This window comes from Panthera leo, chromosome A1 (genome assembly GCF_018350215.1).
Source record: "Panthera leo isolate Ple1 chromosome A1, P.leo_Ple1_pat1.1, whole genome shotgun sequence".
In the NCBI taxonomy this organism is placed as follows: domain Eukaryota; kingdom Metazoa; phylum Chordata; class Mammalia; order Carnivora; family Felidae; genus Panthera; species Panthera leo.
Window position 1 is genome coordinate 62,227,695 of NC_056679.1, and position 15,752 is coordinate 62,243,446.

The window sequence follows — 15,752 nt, forward strand, 5'->3', positions numbered from 1 at the left end:
GGATGGTCAGCTTGTAGGTATTTACTAGAACTGTCTCATTCTCTTTAATCTGACTGTATATTCACCAAAATTATAAAACAGATTTATTTGGTAAGAAGCAGAGAGGCTGTCTTGCACCCTATGAGACTACATTTTTTACATCATAGTCCAGGAAGATAATGCTTCCCACCCTGGATTTGCTATTTTTCAAACATATACGTTGATTCACTTATTTTTTCAGTGTAAATCAATAAATTGGTATTCAATGGTCACCTTTAAGTGTAATATAGCAAATTCATTTTCCAGATTGGGTTCCTACATTAATGGAATCAGCATAACAGCCAGAAAGTTAAAAGTCACATTTTAAGCTAATGGTAATCCTTTGAAGACAAGCAAAAAGTTCCATACATTTTTCCATACCTTATTTCTGAAAAGTGAATGTACGTTATTTTTATTAACAAGTTATTTACACTGAATAAACTTATTTTAAGAAATTAACGTGAGGGGTGCCTGGGGTGGTTCAGTCAGTTAAGTGTTCAAGGTCGGCTCAGGTCATGACCTCACAGTTCCTGAGTTTGAGCCCCACATCGGGCTCTGTGCTGACAGCTCAGAGCCTAGAGCCTGCTTTGGATTCTGTGTCTCCCTTTCGCTGCCTCTCCCCACTCATGCTCTGTCTCTCTCAAAACTAAACACTAAAAATGTTTTTTTAATAAAATTTAAGAAAAATATATTAATGTGAAAACTGAAGCAATGTTGCCTAAAAAATAAGTGTTCAATAATCAATATCTTGATATCTAAACACAATAAGTTTTAAAAAAGTGATTCTTCCCCAAAATGCAGTTTGACTTCCTTTAAGCTCTAGAAATGCAATTCAGTAAATGAAAGGAATTTAAGAAATTTTGAAACTTAAGAAAAATTTTAAAAAATATATGTTTTTCTATTTGAGTCTTATGATTACTACTGAATGATGAGCTCAGGCCTAATTTTTTTTTTGTAATTTTTTTAACGTTTATTTATTTTTGAGACAGAGAGAGACACAGCATGAACGGGGGAGGGGCAGAGAGAGAGGGAGACACAGAATCGGAAGCAAGCTCCAGGCTCTGAGCCATCAGCCCAGAGCCCGACGTGGGGCTCGAACTCGCGGACCTGAGCTGAAGTCGGATGCTTAACCGGCTGAGCCACCCAGGCGCTCCTCAGGCCTAATTTTTATCATACCCTATCATATGCAGTTTTGTAAAAATTTTTCAATTATTCTGTAGTATCTCCTTCAATACTAAATAATAATCAGTAAAAGCATTTAAGCAAAATAGTTTGAAACTGATAACCAGTGTGTGGACATATTGGTAATTAATAAATATACATTTCCTTCTGAATATCAGAGAATCACATGATTTATTACATCTGAAATGAAATAATGATTAGTGGAAATCACACTTTCTTTCCAATGTCAACTAATACAGCATTGGAGTATCAGAGATTGAACAAATATATTCGAAAAAAAATAGTACATTTAAGCTATTTATATGTGACGATACTTCCTTTCCTTCTAACAGCAGTGGTTCTCAACCAAGGCTGATTTTGCCTCCAGGGAGCATTTGACAATATCTGGGTCCATTTATGCTTGCTATAGTTTGGTTTTCACTGCTACTGAAATATGGTACAAGAGGCCAGGGATTCTGCCAAACATCCTACCATCTCCAGGACAGTCCCTAAAACAAAGAATTATTTGACTCAAAATACCAAGTGTCAAGGTTAAGAACCCTATTCCACAGCCAACTGCATAGATTTAATACTCCCAATCAAGATAGCCAAATATGTAAAGTCAACCCAGACAGAGTAGATAAGAAAAAGAAGGTCACTTGTCACAATTCATTTGATACAAACTCTCCATACTGGGAATTTAGATTGCCTTTGGTTATGATAACTTGCCCAAGGTCATTAAGCCCATTCTGATTGTCTGTAAACCAATCACTAGACAAGAACTCAGATCTGATTTTTAGGCTACCACACGTAGGTTTTAAAAATAAGATATTTCAGAATTCAGGTCATTGCACCTAGAGTTGGTACCCCTATGTAAAAAAGATAAAACGCCTTCTGAAATTCTTGATTATGAAGATGGTAGTCACTTCAGTCACTTTTTTTTTTAAATCAAACTCTGAAGTGGAATTCAATTTTGAAGGGATGAACATATCACTTTGATAAGATTAAACATTATCAAAAGAAGTTATTTTAAAAGTAGATCAAATGAAGGCACTTTGCATGATGCTTTTAGAAACACATAGTTATATGTTTTCATAGTACAAATCCTAGCATACTCTAATTGACATTAATTACACCTAGGTATGCACAGTTGGTATGACTTTAATCTTTTGGTTTTTGCCAAGCCAATCTTTATTGCCAATAAGGAACCCAGTAATCCTTCTTGTTAGTCTGGAATTTTGTCCTTTTTAAAAATTTAACCTTAAAGCTCATCACAATTTTGGATAGTGAAATGTGTCTATTATAGACCTTACTACATAAAATACTTTATAAGTGACTTATTTTTCCTTTTTTTTTTTTTTTTTTTTTTTTTTGGACATGTTACTCTTTAGGAAACTGTGATTACATAGCAAAAAATGAGATGTTTCAAAATAATTTTAAATCAATATTTCTCTGGCTCAACAACTGAGAAATGGCATCTAATATGCATGCTGCTGAAGTGGGGCTGGCAGTCAAGGTAAGCTCACCAGAACCCAGTCAAGGTAAGCTAACCAGAAGAGGAGGAGAGTGAGAGGAAGGAAAAACTGTGTCATTCAAGACCTACATGACACCAGGAAATATACTGAAGTCAGACTTGACATCACATCATTCAAATAGGAGACTCACAAAGAATAGAATTTCTAGTCTGTTGTGAAAAATTCCCGAGTAAAGCTCACAACATATATGGTCTTGTCTGTTGCATTTTTTTTCTCTTTTGTGAGGTATACACACAATGGAATAGCGTCCCAGCCCCTCACAGGCAGAGCCACACGTACAGCCCAAGATTTGTCCCTTGGCTCAACTCCATGTCAGCACACTGTCAAAATAAGTAACGACGTAGAAATCTATACACTGTGCCAACAACAGCATTTAAACTACCTGGAGTTCATCCAGCACTACATAGAGGGCACCTTTATGGAGCAAGCCCAGAATACTCTTATGATGTCATGTTAGTGAAGGACACTATCAAGGGTAGAGATTTGTGGAATTTTTTTCAGTGATATTTGGCAAATTCTTTCAATTGTTTATACTCTATATATCTTTTGTGTTATAAAAATAAGTAGTCACAGTTTGTTCTATAGTTTATTAACATAACTGAATTGAATACAATTTACTCATAATACATGGATATATATAACGGAATATGTCGGAGATATTAAAAAGCACTTGATGTAGGTGAAAGCCAGACTTATGAAATGGAATTGGATTATCACAATGAGAATTGTAAGAAAATAAAGAATGACTTGAGACGGGGACAAAAGATTGAAACAGTCAGGCTCAGGGACTTCCTGGTTTTGCAGCATACAGAATTAATGTAGCTACGATCTTGGGTTACTAGAAACTGTCATTTCAGAAATGTCTAGTCCTTACTTGAAAGTTTTTCATTAAAATAACAAACTGATGCAACTGTGAGAAGATGAGTTCCCTATCAAGGATTGGGTATGGTACGGTAGTAACTGAGAATTGATAGCAACTCAAGTTTTGCAGAAAGCCGGATAGGGAAGTTAATGATATAGCTGGTCAGGGCTCACCCTGTAATTATGGTTGTGACTTGAGATTTTCCACACTGTAATAAAATATGATAACATTTCTGCACATAACACAGCTACTTGCTCAGCAGTTATCTTGAGGTGGGATGGGGTGGGTGGGAGAGTTGGGGAGGAAAGTGAATGAAAGTGAATGGAACCACACATAATAAGAAGCAAAAATCAAGGCTTATAGGTTTATACATCTTTTGATAGAAAAAAACTTTGAGTGAATTGCTACTGGTGGTAAGAAAATAAGAGAACTTTCTGCCTGAAATGCCCCTTGTCTTTTCCTCGTACTCACTTCCTATGAAAATGAGACTGAGACAAGTTCAAAATACTAGAGCTGCTGGTTCCTAAAAACCATTTTGAAAAAATGAACATTTTTCAAAATGATTCTGGGTTCTTTTGATCCTCTTCATAATGTCTAGAAGCATTTTCCTTTTTGATATTTTAAGAATGGAACTTAAAAGAATACAGGTTTGCATATATTTTGAATATGAAAAAAGGAAGATACTATATATCTAAAAATGCTTGTTTTATAATATACAGTAAAATGCCACACTCCATGGTATATTCCATTTCTAAACATACGATCACTAATAAGAATGAGTAGAACAACTGTATCATTTCAATCATTGCCATCAGAATCTAAGTTTTTAAAATACATTCTTTATCTAATATAAAAAGAACTCTACACTTCACCCTAACTTAGGAAAACTCCATTCACTGTTTTACTGCGTATATAGGACCATAACAGATAAAGTGTTCTTTTTGGATTTACCTTTAAAAACTTCCCGTGTAGATTTTTAAAGTTAAAATTGGTTTTATAGCATTGTTATTCATGTCAGAAAGGGATGCTTACTCTATGTCCCTATTATATCCGAGAGAAAGAGAGTTCTATAATAATATCTGAGCTTATTTATTTATTTATAGTAGGACCTTACTGTTACCATATTAACTGCCACAAGATGATTTTATAGCTGATGGAATTTGATGCCAAGCTTTTAGCTTGATGCCTCTGGCTAGATTTATACACCACACAATTTTATTCACTAAGCGTAGTGATTCATTTCTAAAACTACCTTTCAAAAGTTCCCTTACTAAGGAAAATTAGTCTTGTTCCTTTGCATCACCTACTAACATGTCTCTATCACTGACAATACTTTTAACTAATTTGCCATATTAATAATAGAGACACACTAGCTTTCTTGTGCTTAGTTTTACATAATTCTGAATCCATCAGTTAATTTTCAAACTATGTCTTTATATTTAGTTCAAGATTTCCATTTTTTATATTTTTACTTTGAAACAATCTCAAACTTACGAGGAAAGTGCAAGTACATTATAAGGAAATTGTTTTCCTTAACCATGTGTTCAGGCGAGAACAATTTCTTTTGTACTTCCTGTTATCATGTCACTCCTGCAGTGACCTTGCAGTCTGAGCAACCCTTCATCCAAGAGCTGAATGCCCTTCAGTTCTTGCCTATGTATGGTACCTCTTTACACCCAGACAGTAACTGTTGCATCATGTTTGGAGTTGGTTAACTATGAGAGGGCTACTCCAGTAAAAACTACTGTGTTTTACTAGAATTTATTTACAGATAAATTGCATTTAATGTTTATTTATTTCTGAGGCAGAGGGACAGATCATGAGTGGGGGAGGGGCAGAGAGGGAAATAAGTCTTCCAAAAATAACCCACAGTGGTGTTTTACATACATACATTATTTTAATTAATCCTCAAGACAGCTAAGGTGTCTTTAAAATAATTACTACTATTGCATAGATTTTATATAAAGAATAATCTGAGTTTCAGAGAGATGAAATGACTGATTTGAGATCTCAAACTTAATTTGAGAGATTGGATTTGAATTTTGATTTTGCTAAATTCAATACCCACAATGCCTTAAGACTTAATTTGTTGGTATCATCTATCTGCCTTATAGACAAAAGAGATAAATTCTCTTTTATTTTGTTTTGTTTTTTAAATGTTTATTTATGTATTATTTTTGAGACAGAGAGAGAGAGAGAGAACACAAGCAGAAGAGGATAAGAGAGAAGGAGACACAGAATCTGAAGCACGCTCCAAGCTCTGAGCTGTTAGCGCAGAGTCAGATACGGGGCTCAAACCCACAGAACCGTGAGATTATAACTTGAGCCAAAGTCAAATGCTCAATTGACTGAGCCACCCAGGTGCCCCAATAAACTGTCTTTTCATTGGAGCAGGGGAAGGTTTACTAATTTTCAATGCAAATTATGTCCCCATATATCCTTCAAAAGGTATGAAATTCTTTTCTTCACCAATTTAGTTTTATCCATTTGTTTCCTTAAGACTTTCCTCCTAAAATTATGCTTAGCTAAAGGCATTTGGCTGTACTGAAACATGATTTCTGTAGTGTAAAATTAACCAACACTCAGCATTTTTTGAATGAAAGTAGGTAACTCAAAACCAAAAACAAATTTTATTTTTTACATAATCAGCTTTGTCACAGGCACTACAGAAATACTAGAAAACACAGTGACAAAAAAGAAAAAAATGAAAATATCCATGATCCCACCATCCAGATGTAATAATTGGTCATAATTTTTCTATAATCTTCCTTTAACTAATGTCTTTAATTTTTTTAACTCTTTCAGAAACACACTTTTGTATGCACATTATACTTTTATGTCAACAATAATCAAAGCTTATTATTTTTTAAGTGGTTTATGATTGCTTTTTCAGTCTTTTATGGTATATGATTCTAATGATTGTACCTTTGTTAGCAGAATGAATAATACATGCTCCATTATAGTTTGAGTTTCGGCTTTTGTAAGCAGCTTTTTGGTGCCTCTTGGTGAAAAAGGTATAGAAACTACAGTAGTATGCAGAGGATTATTAGTGTTTTTCCCTTCTATTTATTTATTTAATTTTTTAAACAATCTTTTATCATGCCTTGCTCTTTAGCTCATTAATTATTGATCCAAGATAACCATGAGGTACTACAATTTCAGAAGCTAAGCAGATAATTCTCACAAATTCGTTACACATAGATATAATACTATAGAAGCAGAGGCAGATGTTTCTATTATCACTATTGGTCAGGAAATATTCATTAATATATATCATTGTTTTTACTTTTTATAATATTTGGTTTTGCACTTATATCAAATACTTTGCCCTAGCTGATATTTTGACAAATTTAAATGAATCACAAAATTTGTTTAAAAGAATTGGAATACTTGCATATTATATAGGGAATTTTAGTAGAACATCATCCAAATTTGGGATAACATAAATAGATTTACACAAAAGTATATATATGAATGAAAAATTGGACTATTTCTGTAAAGTTTTTACAAAATGCTACTACTGTTGTTCTATTAAAAAGTGAGTATTGGCGCCAGGATGTCTCAGTCCGTTGAACATCCGACCTTAGCTCAGGTTATGATCTTATGGTTTGTGAGTTCGAGCCCTGTATCGGACTCTGTGCTGACAGCTCAGTCTGGAGCCTGCTTCAGATTCTGTGTCTCCCTCTCTCTCTGCTCCTCCCCTGATTGTGCTCTCTGTCTCTCAAAAATAAAATGTTAAAAAAAAAATTTAAGTGAGTATTAATATTGATAGAGGGCCCTGCATGTATATGAACAATTAAAAAACCCTCTAGAAACTTAATGAAATTTATCAAAATTTTTTGGTATAACTTTGTCAGATTACCATTACTACATGAAGGAAAATATATAAAATGCCATGAACATATTACATAGCTATTTGCTTTATAGCTATAGAAATATGTGCCTTAGGGGGGCATCTGGGTGGCTCAGTTGGTTAGGCATCCAACTTTGGCTCAGGTCATGATCTCACGGTTCATGAGTTTGAGGCTTGCATCAGCCTTTCTGCTATCAGCCCAGAGCTCGCTTTGGATCCTGTCTCCCATTCTCTCTGTCCCTCCCTGGCTCGCTCTCTTTTTCTCCCTCTCTCAAAAATAAACAAACATTTAAAAAATATAAAAAATAAATAAAATACTAAGAAAAAAACGAAAAAAATATTCTTACAATGAAATGTTTGTAAGAATGAAATGCAGCTACACCATGGTTCATTTTGACGTGTCCCTGGTGATGCTCTAGAAAAGAATATAAAGAACAATTTGGGGCACCTGGGTGGTTCAGTCAGTTAAGCATCCAACTGCAGCTAAGATGGTGATCTCATGGTTCGTGAGTTCAAGCCTCGCTTCAGGCTCTGTGCTAACAGCTCAGAGCCTGGAGCCTGCTTCAGATTCTGTGTCTTCCTCTCTCTCTGCCCCTCCTCCACTCATGCTGTCTCTCTCTTTCTCTCTCAAAACTAAATAAACAGGGGCGCCTGTGTGGCTCAGTCGGTTAAGCGTCCGACTTCAGCTCAGGTCACGATCTCACGGTCCGTGAGTTCGAGCCCCGCGTGGGGCTCTGGGCTGATAGCTCAGAGCCTGGAGCCTGCTTCTGATTCTGTGTCTCCCTCTCTCTCTGCCCCTCCCCCATTCATGCTCTGTCTCTCTCAGTCTCAAAAATAAATAAACATTAAAAAAAAAAAAAAAACTAAATAAACATTAAAAAATTTTAAAAAAGAACACTTTAGTGCCATTGTGTGTTTTATTTATCTATTCATTTTTGTGACTCTATTTTCTACACATTCATGAATTATGGTATATTAGAAAATTTTTAAATAAACACTGTAAATATCGTAGTGTATACTGCATAAAATTAGAGTTTCAAATCTGATAACAATATTATATTTATAAAACTTTCATGTTTAAAGTTGTTATAGTCTACCAATTTTGAAGACAAAGGGCTATAATATATATTGTTCCACAATGTCATGTGAAATTAATGAGTACTTTTCAGCATATCCATAAGTATTCACAAGCATTTATTGATTAAACTTTTCTGTAGCTAAAGCTTCTTGTTTTAAAACACCTATTTTGGGGGTGCCTGGGTGGCTCAGTTGTTTAAGCGTCCAACTTTGGTTCAGGTCATGATCTCACGGTCTGAGTTCAAGCCCTGCATGGGGCTCTGTGCTGACAGCTCAGAGCCTGGAGCCTGTATCCGATTCTGTGTTTCCCTCTCTCTGCCTTTCCCCCACTCGCACTCTGTCTCTCTCTCTCTCTCAAAAATAACTAGAACATTAAAAAAATTTTAAAGCAGCCATTTTGCTTAAAAAGAGTTGTTTTCTCTTTTTTTCAGAAACAAAATTGGAAAGAATAATCTGCCTTCTAAACTGAAAATTCTTTTTCTTTGAGTTAGTGAGGCCTCTTCCACAATCTAGATTTTGAGTTCTGTGAAACATTTAGATGTGTTACTTGAAAAACACTTTTGACTTAAAAAGAGCTACTGAACTGTTTAGTTCATAAACAAGCAATTTGTATATTTACTTTAAATATTTTAAAACCAACTTATGTATTAATCATCAAATGAAGAGAGACGTGCAATCTCATTACATGCTTGAAAAAATACTCATCATTTACCTCGAGAAAATTTACGTTTAAATTGTATTTTTAACCATGCAATTCAAATAAATGGTCTTAAATTTCACAAAAGCATTTATATATTCTTAAAATCTACATTAAGCAACAAAAACTTCTTCCTATTTTGATTCCACAGCCATTGACCTGTGAGATACAAATAACCAATTCATGATCCCACTTCAGTTTGTTTTGGAGAACTGTTATTAGCTCATTGAGTGAAGAGTATCCCATAGAGGAATAATGTGTAACCAACAATGCATCATAGGATATTTAGGTTGTAAATAGACGGATATAAATGATAGGTTACCACTATTCTATTATCTCAAGAAAACTTTGGTGTGCAATTTCAAACTCTATAAATTCCCACAATTTATTACTTATGGATTCAGCCCAGAAAATGTACTACATTCTGTTAAATCATTAGGAATTTCCTTCTAAGAACTATTAAGTACACAATGCTATACTTTTGTAGTTAGATGAACTAAATAAAGATTTATTGTTATGTTTACTTTGCCTGAGGCTAAAAACTGGGACTGGATGAAACAAAGCTATTTTCCTAGTGTAGAATTTTACTACTCTGGTTAATATTTCTTTTCTTCATTACACTAGCACAAAATAAGAGAAGGGGCATTTATTAAACACCAGTTAGCCTGCAGATCCTCTGCTAGGCATTTTTATAAATGTCTTTTCAATTTGTATTAATAAACACAATCATTTATTATAAACATTGTATACTCATTTCTATTTCCTTTGCTCAATATACTATAGCTAACAGGAAGCATAGCGGTTTCACATTTTTAACTTGAGAGAGGAGATTCTGCCCAATATACCTGAACATGTTTTGGGAGATATTTATATAATCTAGAAAACTCTAAGCGTTGCAGGAAATTAATCCTCATATAGCAGATTCGTAGAAAGTACAACACTTTAAATACATTTTTATTTTTTTAATTAGAGTTAAGGACTTTTTAAATGCAATAGGAAATACACATAAATTCCCCAAATCAAGCATCCTTGATATAAATTTTGAATACAATTCAAAAGTCATTTTGCATACATTATGTAAATTTTAACGGTGGCATTTTTTGGCAGTTCTTTTAAAGTAATAGGTATTAACCTCAGATATATTCTCCCTTTTAATTTAAGTAGAATTATAAAAGTATAAAATTCTCTTATAGAAAATACTGTGCTACTTTAGTTGTGCATTATCATTAGAAGGATGGGCCATAACTGGCCATACAAAGTCTCCATGATAATGGATCTCATCTGCAACTATTCACCTCATACCAGAGAAGAATAATCCCCATGAAATGCACCATATTTGATATAAATCAAAAATGTTTTTAAATGGAGATATTAAATGAGGACATAGTGTGTGGCTTGCAGCCCTTAACAAGTTTTTCCTAAATTACCACTAATACATCTATGACAACTCAGAGAAAAGCTGGGTCTCATGAAACACATTAAAGAGTTACTCTAACAATAAATAAAACTATCTTCAGAACCTGAAAGGTTCCTGAGCAATAACCAGAAGTGAATAGAGCTGTTCTCAAAATTTTAAATATTAATTGCTAAGATGTTGGCCCTTAAAAGTTGCCACTTTTTTATTCAGACATTATTTATGTCTATTTATAAAGACATTTTAACACCTCTAAGAAAGGGTTCAATTTCTATTCCAATCAGGACCGTAGGAAGGCATTCCTCTCCTACAAACACTGTTTGTTCAGGTGACCTGGTTCCCTTCTTCCTCAGTGGCTTTCCTTGGATAACTGGACTTACTGTTTGAGGACTAATTCTAGAACACCTATGGTATCTGACTTTCAGCTTTACAAAGTTAACATTCAGCCCATCTTCTGGTCCTTCATGATCTCATGCCTAATTCTCCAGGGGGGAAAAAAAGGAGACAACAAATTAACAAATCAAATTTAAAAATAAGTAAACACACAACCAAACAAATTGCTAAAGAGATCTCTTTTACAATTTACATTGAAGAAACAATGGCTCTCACCCAGCAGTCCCTTCAAAACAAATCATTGGATAGCATTTTGTAAGAGCTCTGCAGTGTAATCAATGTAAAATCGCCATTTAATAATTAGTAGAAGGAAGAGACTTGATGATCTCAGAGATGTGGCAAAGAAAGGCTTAGACCCTTCTAACGACAACAGAAATGAAAAGCTTTATGGAAAAAAAATTGGGTGTGTAACTTACGGCCCCAATATGAAGGAAATTAGAAGATGACATGACTTTATGAGGTTAATAGAGTATTAAAGAGTGATTCCAATCCATCTTGCCTGTTGCATTTCTCTCCTGAGAAAGAGTAAGTTTTAAAAAAAGCTGATCCTGCACCCTCTACAGGTCCAATAATATGGTTGTTCTCAAGGTAATATTTACATTACTATATTGTAATAGTAAGTGTTCACGACCTTTAGTTTCTCAGAATCAATCAAAGACAGAGCATGTAAAGGTATAGCTATGTAATGAAATGTAAATGTTATAAATACCAATGTGAAATGTATGCTATGGCTGATGAGCAGAGGGGAACTGGGAAGGTGAGGCAGAGATACAGCAGTACCAGTTCTAACATTTTGTATTAAGAGAAGTAAAAGTATACTATGCAAGTATAATGGATCAAAATTATATTTCAACACATTACTAAGATTTATGGGAAGGATTAAAAAATAAAAAAACAGAACCAAAAACACATCTCACGATGATTGGAAGGAGGGGGAAAGTGAGAAGAAACGATTGTGAACATCAACCATGGGTGTCAGCTCTCATAGTAGAGGATAAAAAGATAGGATTTATGTTGATAAATAGGAAATAATGTATAAGGATATTGCTTACAATTATGAGATGCCCACTAGAAGAAATAAGAACAGAAACAATCAAATATAATTTCTAAAAAAATAGATTTAAGTATTAGGGGAAGTTTTCAACACTGTTCTTTTTTTTTATTTTTTAAATGCTTCTATCACTTTTAGAATTTACAAAAGAATGGAAGAAATGAGTAAGTACTGAGTTAATGACAAACCCCTAAGATACTGAGATAAATAAATGTGAAATTAATACTTTCACTAAATTTATGTACTCTACATAGAGTGTATGAATAGTGAATGGTCAGCTTTTAAACACTGTGACACTTGGCTCATATTATTTATTTATGCTTCTAATCATCAGCTACTGAAGCTGCTAAAGAGGGCTAAATATGACATAGTATGCCTCTCTAGGCCAGGATTGTATCTGTAAAAGTACAGAACCATGATGGGCAGCAGCACACAGAAGAGGGCACGGGGCAGTGAAAGAGCTACATTCGGTGGCTGCAGTCAGCAGGGGTGTGGGAGTCTGGGACAAAATAATTATGCATCAGTACAATAAATGTCTTCTGCACACTGGGAAATACTTTCCAGGTATGACTCAGCCTAGATGTTGTTTTCTTTCCCCTAAAACTAGGTCAATCTTTATAACTCCCCTCCTGGCATTGGAGCACAAAGATGAAATCATTCCTCTGAGGTCAAAGGCAGTTGTGACAGGCATAGCTTTATCAAAACGGGAAAGAAATAGTCCCCTTTAAGTTTCCAGATGGGATGAAATTGTGCAGCAGATAATGGGGTGGGGTGGGGGGGAGGATATAATCAGAGCTCTAGAAGACCAGATGATGAAGAACTGATACTTAGCCCTTGAATTTCTTGCAATTATAGTAGTAATTGAGAAAGCTTGGGAAAAAAATTTGCTCTGAAAAGGAAGTGATTCCTGATAAAGACTAACTCGAGATGAATAAATGTTTCAAAATTTAGAACCAGGAAAATGAAAGAGAACAGAAAACATCAGATGCAAATAAAACTGTGATGTTTCCCTTGATCACATCCCCCAAGAAGAGAAACGTCAATTCCCAGGTGAGGCTGATTAAGATAAAAATCACACTGCACTTAGATCTGCATATTAATTTCAGGCACAGATATACGTGCGTGTCTGTATGTGTATACATCTTTCAGTGTGTGTCTGTGTATTCTGATGCTAAATTCTACATTGTTCACTGCTTAGTGTTAATGCAGTCAATTTCTAGTAATGTGTCTGTGTATTTGATTCTAAGTGGAATATATACTATTAGAGACACGGAAAGCTGGAAAATATGCTAAACTGATATTTTGTCAGATTCTGTATGAAAAAGTATACAGCATTCTTTTTTTTTTTTTTTTTTTTTTTTTAATTTTTTTATTTATTTTTGGGACAGAGAGAGACAGAGCATGAACGGGGGAGGGACAGAGAAAGAGGGAGACACAGAATCGGAAACAGGCTCCAGGCTCTGAGCCATCAGCCCAGAGCCCGACGCGGGGCTCGAACTCACGGACCGTGAGATCGAAAAAGTATACAGCATTCTTAAAGAATGTTGTCTGTGATAGGCAGAAGTTGTCTAAAATCTCATCCCTGGACCCTGAGAATATGTTAATATACATAAGAAAAAAGGACCTTGCAGGGGTGCCTGGGTGGCTCAGTTGGTTGAGTGTCCGACCTAGGCTCAGGTCATGATCTCAGTTCGTGAGTTTGAGCCCTGCATCGGGCTCTATGCTGACAGCTCAGATCCTGGAACCTGCTTCAGATTCTGTGTCTCCCTCTCTCTCTCTCTCTCTCTCTGCTCCTCCCCTGCTCATGCTCATGCTCTCGCTCTCTCTCTCTCTCTCTCTCCCTCTCAAAAATAAACATTGAAAAAAAATTTTAAAAAAAGGACCTTGCAAATGCAGCTAAGGTTACAGACCTTACAACCCGCAGAATATCATGGATTATCCAGCTTCATCTAATGTAGTCAAGTGGGTCTTTACAAGTGGGAGAGGGAAGGCGGATGAGTGGGTCAAGTGATGTCGCAGAAGAAGAGGCAGGAGAGATGCAAAGCATGAGAGAGACTCAACCCTTGTGGAGAAAAGGACCATGACCAAGGATATGTAGGTAACTTTTAGAAGCAGAGAGCAGCCCTCAGGTGACAAAGAATTGGGGACCTGTGTCCTATAGCAACAAGGAAATGAATTAATTCTGCCAACAACTAAAATAAGTAAGAAACAGATTTTCTCCTAGAGCCTCTATAAAAAACCTTCCCAGCATCTATATTTTAGCCCAGAGAATCCAGTGTTCGGCTTCTGACATACAGAACTACAAGATGATACATTTGTGTGGTTTTAAGATGCTCAATGCGTGATAATTTGCTATGGCATCAGTAGAAAACTAATCATTTCCAAACTGTTACTCTATCATTATGTGCCTGATTATATGCTTAGTGCAAATTTACTATGTGACCAGTGATAGTAAAGGGCATCACATAAGTCTGATCTTCACAGAATTCTACATTTTAGATATTATTATTTCCATTTAACAGAAGAGAAAAACCGAAGTCTAAAAAAAAAGGGACTTTCTCAAAGCTACACAACTGTCAAACTCTGACTAGTAGTCAAAAGCAGGGCTTCAAATCAGATTATGTTTTAAAAGAGTATGATCCAGGGGCGCCTGGGTGGCTCAGTTGGTTAAGCATCTGACTTCGGCTCAGGTCATGATCTCACGGTCAGTGAGTTCAAGCCCCGCGTCGGGCTCTGTGCTGACAGCTCAGAGCCTGGAGCCTGCTTCAGATTCTGTGTCTCCCTCTCTCTCTGACCCTCCCCCATTCATGCTCTGTCTCTTTCTGTCTCAGAAGTAAACATTAAAAAAAATTAAAAAAAAATAAAAGAGTATGATACATATTTACATATTTATGTACACACATTTCCATATATGCCCACACATACCTACTACATTTCAAGTAGGAGATATTTTATGGAATATGGATCAACTATTTCATCAGAGTTCGTCATTATTGGAATAAAAATTTGTCTCCCAATATATATCTAAATGAATGCAAATTACATTGGTTTATCCCTTTGAATACATTGTTTTATTAAAAAGTAAACATGTTTACTGAATTTAAGGCTAAAGTTTTATTTATGTAAATTTTAAGACTACCTTAGATTAAAAGCAATTGTAACAATGTAAATATGTGCATTTAAATATATGTTACATAAAAGCACACCCAAAATTAAATAAGGTTTGATAACCAGTTGTAAGCCAAAAATAAAAATAATTCTGTATTTTTGTATTCTTTGGGTAAATACCTAGTAGTGCAATTGCTGGATTATAGGGTAGTTCTATTTTTAGTTTTTTGATAAATCACAATACTATCCTTAAGAGTGGCTGCACCAGTTTGCATTCCTACCAGCAGTGCAAGAGGGTTCCCCTTTCTCCACATCCTCGCCAACACCTATAGTTTCTTGCGTTGTTAATTTTAGCCATTCTGACAGATATGAGGTGTCATCTCATTGTGGTTTTGATTTGTATTTCCCTGATGATGAGTGATATTGAGCATCTTTTCATGTGTCTGTTAGCGCTCTGGATGTCTTCTTTGGAAAAGTGTCTATTCATGTCTTCTGCCGATTTCTCAACTGGGTTGTTTGGTTTTGGGATGTTGAGTTTGATACGTTCTTTATAGATCTTGGATAATAGACCTTTATCAGATAT

General features: G+C 35.2%; 1 long non-coding RNA gene across 4 annotated transcripts in view; it reads left to right on the forward strand.

Annotated features, from left to right (window-relative positions):
• LOC122214119 overlaps positions 1–15,752 on the forward strand; it is a 47,414-nt gene that overhangs the window by 9,944 nt on the left and 21,718 nt on the right. For 2 of the 4 annotated variants that reach the window (XR_006199751.1, XR_006199750.1), the window contains exons 2-3: positions 2,571–2,695; positions 13,013–13,111. This is a non-coding gene — a long non-coding RNA (uncharacterized LOC122214119). The remainder of the gene's footprint in view (positions 1–2,570; positions 2,696–13,012; positions 13,112–15,752) is intronic. The other 2 variants (XR_006199748.1, XR_006199746.1) reach the window with 1 other exon arrangement.